We start from the raw sequence: 9,501 nt of genomic DNA, 5'->3' as shown, positions 1-9,501 counted from the left end.
ATATCAAATTTCAGCTTTCCAGCTCTATCCCTTTACATAATACCAAATTTAGTACCATTTAGTACTTTTCTTACAAACCATTTAGTACTTTTCTTACAAATTCCCAAACCATCGCTAGATCTCAAACACAGATCACAAATCAAAATATAACATTTCGGGATTTCGGCTCTGTAACTTCCCCCATTACAAAAATGAGTACCATTTAGTACAAATATAGTGCACATATCCAAAACCTGCTAAATCAATGAACCACAGATTCCAACAGTGACATCCATATCAAATTTCAGGATTTCAGATCTATTCATTTACTGAATACCAAATTTAGTACGATTTAGTACTTTTCAGAATTATATTTTTATCACTAAACCCAATGCCTAATATAGTACCATTCAGTACTTTTTGTACAATTACAGTATACATTTCTAAGACCATCTTCATATTTTCAGATAACACATGAAGAGCAACCCTAATACTACATTTCAGATTTCAAGCACTATCTGTTCAACCAAGACCAAATTGTACCAAATATAGTACTATTTACTACTTTTCGTGCACTTGTAGTACACATTTTCAAAAACACCTATTTATCACAAATCTATCACCAACAGGGACTCTTATGCAAAGTTCTAAAATTCCAGCTTCATCCGTTAACCCTAAACTGTTTAACTGAAACTGACATTGAGCACCATTTAGTACAGTTTCCTAAATCCCCTTCATATATCAAACGTAACTTCCAACCTTTATTCTCATACACAATTTCAATTTTTAACTTTATCCGTTCACATTATACCAAATGGTATTATTCTAGAAGTTTAGTAACATTTTAGAACACTCCCTAAATTTAAATTTCGAATAACCCTTTGGAGCATCTATTCTGCACTCAATCAATGAGTCTCATTCCATATTTTAGAATTCCTGCTCCATTGGTTCATTGCAGTTCCAATTTGTACCAAATTTCGGACTATTTAGTACACATAAGTACACATTTCCAAAGCTTGCTACATATCCCATTCCTACAGCAATCACAATTTCATATTTTGGGATTCCACCTCTGTTGGTTCGTCCAAATACAAATTGTACTTTATTTAGTACATTTTAGTGCATATAAGTACAAATTTCAATTACAATCATACACTCCGACACCAATATAATTGCCAATTTTCAAGATAACAGCCCTTTTGGTTCACCCAAATACAGATTGTAGCAAATTTAGTACCATTATGTACACTTATGTACAAATTGTCATAACTACCCACATCATGCAGTCCAATAGAAATCTTATTTTCAAATTTCCGTATTCCAACGCTACCGATTCACCCAAAATGTAAATTGTACCAAATTTAGTACAATTTATTACACATATGAACGAATTCCCAAAACTACCTACATTCCTGAGTCCTAGAATGCAATATTAATCTAAATTATACATTTCAGAATTCCAGCTCTATCGGTTCGTCTATATCAAAATTGTACCAAATTTAATACCATTGAGTACACATAAGTTCGATTTTCCAAAAGTACCTACATTTCTTAGTTCTAAAGTGCAATAGATATATTATTCCTAAAATTCAGGATTCCAACTCCCAGGCGGTTAGTCAATTACTTTATTCTTTATTAATATAGACATCATATATCCGCTTTATATTAAGCCAATCATGAGGGCCTTATGATTTATCGTTACTTTCCGAATTTACTTCAAGATTCACTGTCCCAGATTGATACATATTTTTCTGTAATCCTCATGTAAAGGCCGATTTGGTCTGCCTTCCTTTGGAAAATGTAGCCAAGATCCTTATGAAATGTAAAATCTGGAAAAACCTTTATATAAATGTTAGCATTTCTTAAAAGACGCCATGTATTATTTTGGAATTTTGTTTTTCGTTCCAAACCTCTGTAAATGGGATTTCAATCAGTTATTAGCTTATTTTCAATTCCATTCTACTATGCAGCAATTTGCCTTAGTTAAATACCCAGCCCATATGCAACATGACTATGTACGTATGTATGTACGCACCACCAAAACTTAAAATTAAACACCAAAGAAATTTTTCTGCGGCTATTACTCATTTGGGAATATTAAATAGCAACCGATGAACAAATATTAGCTACAATTTGAATCTTTTAAACTTACGAATGAATGGCTGCTTGGCTGGCTTTCCAAGCGTTCTTTTACTGTTTGAGATATCAGCGACAGTTTCATGGAGAATATGTTCAACATACACGCACACATTGAGAATGAAGATAAATTTGAAATATTAAAAGAAAAGTTTTCCCAAAGATGTTTCATTTTTCAAGGATATTAAAAAAATGATAATGTTTACAAATTACCACTATTTTCCCAGGGCAAAAATGGGAATTTTAAGGAAATATTAAAAATAGAAAAATAAATAAAAATTAAAAAAATATATATATTGCCTCTAATATATGGTTTAAGAATAGTATTTTTTAGGAATGCCTCTAGTCTGACCAATGTTCGTGGGACAAATTTCAATTTATTCAACAATTACAGAGAAAATCCAGGAGACTATTAAAGTAGAGCTGAAAATAGAAGACACATGTTTTGGCGTTTTGAAAGTTTGCATTGCAAAATAACGTGAATACAGGGGAAAAGTTCCCACCTCTTCGACATTTTTTGTTAAATTTTCGGATTAGAATTCCTTGGAATCCGTTTATTTTAGGTATATGATGTCTTTGGCAATATTGCGGATAAAAACACTTAAACACTCGATTAGAAAATATGGTCAAGACCCTTATAATAAATAAAATCAAGGGGTATCTTTATATAAAGGCTGCACCACAACGTGGGCCTATATTGATATTTTTTCGTAAATAAAGTTTCTACATGTGACAGAATTTGGCGAAATTAAATGGAAATATGGTCAAAGCAATCAAAAATACCCAAAATCGGAGTTATACTTAGATATAGCAAAAAGTAAACCGATATTACTCATTATCTTTTCAAATTTTCTTGGTGTTATACAAAGATCTCTATCGATTTTTTAAGCTCTATCATAAATTATGCGAAATATATCTCAAAGTCCCTTTGCATGGAGTCAAAAGAATACGAAGGCCCTGACTACGTTTGGCCAAAGAATCCGAAACTTCTTTGGGGTTTTGATCTACAAACAAGTATACCCATGCTCACTTGGAATTTTTCATAGCCCAGACTGTCAGTGAAATTATAAGAAAATTAGCAGCGAATTGGAAAAAAGTTAAAAATTAATAAAAAAAAAAGGTTTTTAGTAACAACAAGTAAAAAAGCAGTAAGATCTCTATTAATTTTGTATACCCTCCACCATTTGAAAAGAATTTGAAAATTAAAAATAAAACGTGGAAAAATATTGTTAAAAATCATAAAAATACTGAATATATTGAGTTACCGTTCTATTGAGGTCTATACGAAGACGTGGACCTGCATACGCAAGTTTTGTTATAGGCGATTACAATATTCAAATACGAAACTTGAAAAAAAAATTGGTGAGTAATGTGAAAACACATGAAAATACCGAATTTAGGGAGGTACCGTTATATGGGGGCTATAAGAAGACCTGGGCCTGCATGCGGAATTTTAAGGCATATGCTGTAGTACCCATTACGAATTCTAAATACGAAATTAGACAAAACTCCGGTGGAAAAGTTCCTAAAATCGATAAAATATCGAATGTCGGGGGAACCGTTGTATGTGGGCTATGTGATATCGTGGACCTATATAGACATTTTTCTTAGAAAGATCTGTGTAAATTTTTAGCTTCCCATCTTTACTCGTTTTAACTCTAGCGTGATTACAACAGACGGAGGGACAGGGCAAAATCGTCTTAGAGTTTTACGCTGATCAATAATATATACTTTGTTATGACAAAAATTATTATTTTGATGAGTTACAAACGGAATGACGAACTTAATATACCCTTCATACTATGTATGACGAAGGGTATAAAAATACGTGTAACTATCTACAATCCGAAACTATCTACATTGGCATTGAAAATCGACACGTTTGGCAAGAAATCACCACAGCTGACAACCTTGCTAATTAGTCAAAATCAAAAGAATGAAAAGGCCGATTTTTTATTGAACACAAAAATCTAAATTCGTATAACGACCATTATCCCTTATTTCAAATTTATTAAATTAAAGAGAACAACCACTCAGAAGTCGTTCTATCCGTTTGAATCGAGCGATCATCGAAGAAACAATGCCACCGATGGAGCTCCGAAGAAATCCCAAAAGAATGGCAAAGTTCAAAACCTCACGCTACAGATAGAACGATGTACCTCCTCATCGCAGGTTGATGGTTTTCCATTTTGCAATGAAAGTAATCGAAGACTGACTACAGAAATGATCCTGTGAAGTATAGTCTTAACTATTCAACGCCAAAAGTGAACATTATTAGTATCTGACAATTCAAAGTGAATAAGAATTATAATGATTGCGTCAAAACAGAGATTTCTTCTTTTTAAACATGAAACGACAAAATTGGGAATATTTTGTGTAGAAAAGGCATTTGTTCAGCACTCACGACTAAAAATCTATTTTCAGCTACCTGAGGGGTAATTAACACAATGAGTGTGTATTTTTGTTTTTGTTATTCTTAGTAAATGTATGGTATGTGGTCACACGACTCTAATACTAGGCATGCTGGCGCCCAAATGTTGTTACCATGAGCGATCGAATGATCTCATATGTGTGATAGGCAAACATGTTATTTGTACCATGAGCGTCAAACATTGGTAAATAAATATAAAAACTAGTTTTATGTACAACCTTTTTCGATGTGAACATGCTCGATTTTTTGCCTTAGCTTATATTTATTTCATATGTACAAACGTATGTCAGTTTGTAGACGTCTGTGCGTATTTTAGCATCTAAGAGAAAAAACTATATATTTTCTATCAAGTAAATATTGATAAATTTAAATATTGATAAACAAGATAGAAAAATATAGAATCAGATTAAGATTTTAGTCTTTGACGATTAAACTAAAATACCCAAATTAGGGCATTTGAAATTCAATTATTAATTGGGACTTTACAAACTATTTTGAGAAGTAAAAATTAAAACTTATTTTTTTCTGACTTTCAAATTGTATGTATGCACTACATTTTAATGCTTACTGTATGGGACAACTAATTTTCATTTAAATGCCCAATCGAAAAATTAATGGTTCATTCCCAGCAAACAATATAGTCGTCCCAAAACATTTCACTGAAGAGGGAAAAACGATTCCGAAAGCGATTTCTAAAACTAAAATGAAAATTTAAAGTTAAAGTGAAGCCATCAGATCAGTAGAGTAGAAAAATAACAGCACTTAGACCACCATGGGCATGTGCTTATATAAAAAATCTATGTAAGCTTAGCAGGATATCCTCGTTTATTTTAAGCCAGAATTGAACAAAAAGTCGACATATAAGGGTGGAGCTCGACTTTAGAAATATTGAAGGTTTTGAACTACCAATAACAGATTTAAGTTTAATTTAACATTTATGTTTTTATTAGGCGAATAGGAACTGATCATATAGGTTCTCTTTAGGGTAGGCCACACATAAAAGGAAAGATCGATTTCAGTTGTCTGAATCTATGAATGCAGACGTAAGTCTACAGATCATAAAACGTAGTGATTTTTTATACCCTCCAACATAGTATAGAGGTATATATAAATTCTTGATCAGCATAAAATTCTATGTCGATTTAGCAATTTCCGTCCGTCTGTGGAAATAACTCTAGCTTTCGAACGAAATAAAGTAGGTTGATAAAATTTTACTCGAATGTGTATTATGTCTGCAGGAATTTGGTATTGAAAATGGGTCATGGAGGTCCACGTCTTTGTATAGCCCCCATATAACGGTTCCTCCCGATATGCGGTATTTTGCTGATTTTAGCGACATAATTCACCGGAACTGTTTCAAATTTGGTATTTGAAGTTCGTAATGGATACTACAGCCTATGACAGAAAATTTTCTGTGCAGGTCCACGTTTTATATAGTATAGCCCCCGTATAACGGTACCCCCGATATTCGGCATTTTAATTATTTTAGCGACATTATTTATTGGAATTGTTTCAAATTTCGCATTTGGAGATCGTAATGGATACTACAGCCTATGACAAAAAATTGCTTGTGCAGGTCCACGCCATCGAATAGCCCCCATATAACGGTACCCCCGAGATTCAATATTTTAATGATTTTAACGACATTATTTATTGGAATTGTTTCAAATTTCGCATTTGAAGTTCGTAATAGATACTACAACCTATGCCAGAAAATTGTCTGTGCAGGTCCACATTTTAAAGCCCCCATGGTACCTCCCTATATAGGGTATTTTGATGATTTTTGCTACATTATAACAAATGTTTTTTTTCAAGTTTCGCATTTGAATATTGTAATAGCTTGTGACAAAAGTTACCTATGCGGGTCCACGTCGTCGTATAGACCCTAATATACGGCTACATTCGGTATTTTTAACATTTTAACAGAATTTCTAACGTATTTTATTTTTTTTGAAAATTGCCAAATTTGTACCAAATGGTGGAGGGTATTCAAAGCTTTTTTACTATTTTTTTTTTTTTTTTCTTAGAAAACTTTAAATCACAAATTAGTCCTAAAATTGTCCAAATATTTCATGAAACTGAGAAACGGTATAAAATGGCTTCTTATAATGTTTGTTGGGTTAAAACTATAATCACCTACACCATTTCCAAAAGTGTTAAGGACACATAAATATTCTGGCAAAATTTTAAAATTTTTCCATTACGATAAGAAATGCCATCTAAAGTTCTAACAAATCACATATAAACTCAAAATTCAAAATTTGTCGAATATTTTTATTTATATATCAATCATATCATATACCCTGCATTTTGTTACTCGGTTTCAAAGTATAAATAAACTTTTCGAAAGTTTATTTAGCTATTTTTTTACCCTCAGTCATATGGCTGCAGAGGGTATATATCATTTGATACAGCCAAAGCGCGTTTCATCACGATTTTGTTTCAACTTTGCAAATCCTAATATTTGCATCAGTGCTATGTCAGGTCCAAAATGGACAATATCGTTTCACTCTATCAAAAGGGTCTACATTTTCAATTATAACTCTTATAAATTGTGATATAAGAGTCCGATTGTCTACAAATTACACAATTCGCAATATTTTTATTGACCCAAAGACTGCGTCAATATTTCCGTCAACACAAGATCTGTTATAATGTCAATGAAATCGGATGTAGCGAAGAAGTAAAACCTGTGGGGCTATAGAAAAATGTGAACTCATGAAGACAATGTTCAGCCACTGTGTCGATTTTATAATTGACCTAAAACCTACAATTTAAGGATTAAAATAGAGCCAGTAAGGAAAGGTCAAAAGTCGAGCGAGTATATGATACCCTACACCACTATGCGTAGCTCACGCAACAAAATAGTTTAAATTGGGAATTTACGTAAAGAAGATCATGCCAACTATAGCTATATCTGAACAGATCTTCACCAAAATTAGAAGCACTTGCTTTTAAACTGAATTCCTTCGGAGGTGCCAAAATTCAGTACATTTGGGTTGATATTAGCCATTTGGTGCACAAAAAATCTGGAATCGGATAAATATTTATATTTATATCTTAATCTGAACCGATCTTGATAAATTTTGCAAAACTTATTTATGAGCTGTATCTGATATCTGGTACCAAAGATTATTGTTTTGGAGTGCATATTACACTTGTGAGGGGACTGTTAATCCCAAATCAGATGAAACATATATATGAGAGCAATAGCTATATCTGAACCGATGTTCACCAAATTTGAAGTGCTCGCTTCTAGACTGAATTTGGTCCGATGTGCAAAAATTCTAATTTGGACTGATATTGGCCATTTGATGCACAATTAACCCGATATCGGTTTGGGATGTATATGGAAGCTATATCAAAATTTTAACCGTTTCTCACCAATTTCAATAGGGTTCGTCCATCGGCCAAACAAATATTATTTGCAAAATTTCATCTCAATCGGATAATAAATGCATAAATCGACTCAGAAAGTGATTATATGCAGATCCTCCATCTCGCTTCCCTTTCCATGTTACAAACAAATGCCCAAACACATAATAACCTTACCGCTATGTGGTGTAGGGTACAAAAGATTAGTTCATGCTTATCTTTTTTCAAAAAAAATGCCTTCGATTACCTTAAAGGCTTCTGTTTATTCTTGAAAACGGTGTAGTGAATAAAACTACTTAGTATATATGTAATACAAATGTTGATGATATTTCTCGTACAATCGACTCCAGCTTACTGCAATATTCTTGCCATCAACAATTTCTAAGAACTGCAATAGACCTCATAATCGTTAATAGTTAAATCGAGCTTCCTATTATGTAGCCTAAACAGACGGCAGATTTAATTTGCATTGTCATATTTAATTAAAATTTGTTTATATAAATCAATATTTCAAACTAAGTGGTAATTCACACAAATTTGCCTTTTCATTCTTTTTTGTTTCAATTATGCGGTGTCGAATGTGTTCGGATCTTGTTTTTAAATATTTCACTAAAGGCCTCACATTTTGAGAAAATCAGCAATGTATACACGCTTATGTATGTATGTACTATGAACCTAAAACACTCGTCGCCTATTATCAATGAGTTTGTCTGCAACAACAATAACATATCAACAATTAGGTAGGTAGGTAGTCTTGCTTGGGGTTATTTATAGAAATCCACAATACAACAACTACAACATACCTCAAGCAATATAATTTCTCTACCTAAGCCATTATCGCAGCACATTGCCTCACATTTGGTTGATTTTAGTGATTTATGAGCACGTTCACATTTTTCGTTACTCTTAAAAAATTCTCATTCACTTTATATTCTCCAATACTAATAACATTCACCGTTGGCGTTGAAAAATTAAGACTATACTTCACAGGATCATTTCTGTAGTCAGTCTTCAATTACTTTCATTGCAAAATGGAAAACCATCAACCTGCGATGAGGAGGTACATCGTTCTATCTGTAGCGTGAGGTTTTGAACTTTGCCATTCTTTTGGGATATCTTCGGAATTCCATCGATGGCATTGTTTCTTCGATGATCGCTCGATTCAAACGGATAGAACGACTTCTGAGTGGTTGTTCTTTTTAATTTAATCAATTTGAAATTAAATAAAACAGAAATAGTTTTGAAATTTCCAATTAGAAGTTCCCATTAATATAATACCAATTTAAAATAATTTTCATGATTTTGCTGAGGATCTTGAAAATATCACGATGTTTGTAACCTCCTGTGCAATTGGCAAATTTCATGGTAGAAGAATATAGGTAGATGCATCAACGCTTGGGAACGTTGATATGTCAAAAATTTTAAAATGTTTTATCAAAAATAAGTAATTTTTAAATGTTTTCCTATACGACGCAATTCGGAGTTTGTTATAATACGCAATTTTGAACAATTTTTACAAATTTCAATAATTTTTCATTCAACATTTTCAATTCCAAAATCGGTTTGACAGTTCATTGTCC

General features: G+C 32.6%; 2 non-coding genes across 2 annotated transcripts; one reads left to right on the top strand and one right to left on the bottom strand.

The window, feature by feature from the left end:
• Nucleotides 1-4,143: 4,143 nt before the first annotated feature.
• Nucleotides 4,144-4,361, bottom strand: LOC131803816 (small nucleolar RNA U3). Its single transcript, XR_009342787.1, has one exon. It is a non-coding gene; the product is annotated as a small nucleolar RNA U3 (small nucleolar RNA).
• Nucleotides 4,362-8,894: 4,533 nt separating this feature from the next.
• On the top strand, nt 8,895-9,112 carry LOC131803814 (small nucleolar RNA U3). Its single transcript, XR_009342785.1, has one exon. It is a non-coding gene; the product is annotated as a small nucleolar RNA U3 (small nucleolar RNA).
• Nucleotides 9,113-9,501: the final 389 nt, after the last annotated feature.

The sequence above is a fragment of the Musca domestica genome, unplaced genomic scaffold (genome assembly GCF_030504385.1).
Source record: "Musca domestica strain aabys unplaced genomic scaffold, Musca_domestica.polishedcontigs.V.1.1 33, whole genome shotgun sequence".
Taxonomy (NCBI): domain Eukaryota; kingdom Metazoa; phylum Arthropoda; class Insecta; order Diptera; family Muscidae; genus Musca; species Musca domestica.
The sequence above is the reverse complement of the archived record's forward strand: the minus strand, read 5'-3'. Positions and strand labels throughout refer to the sequence as shown.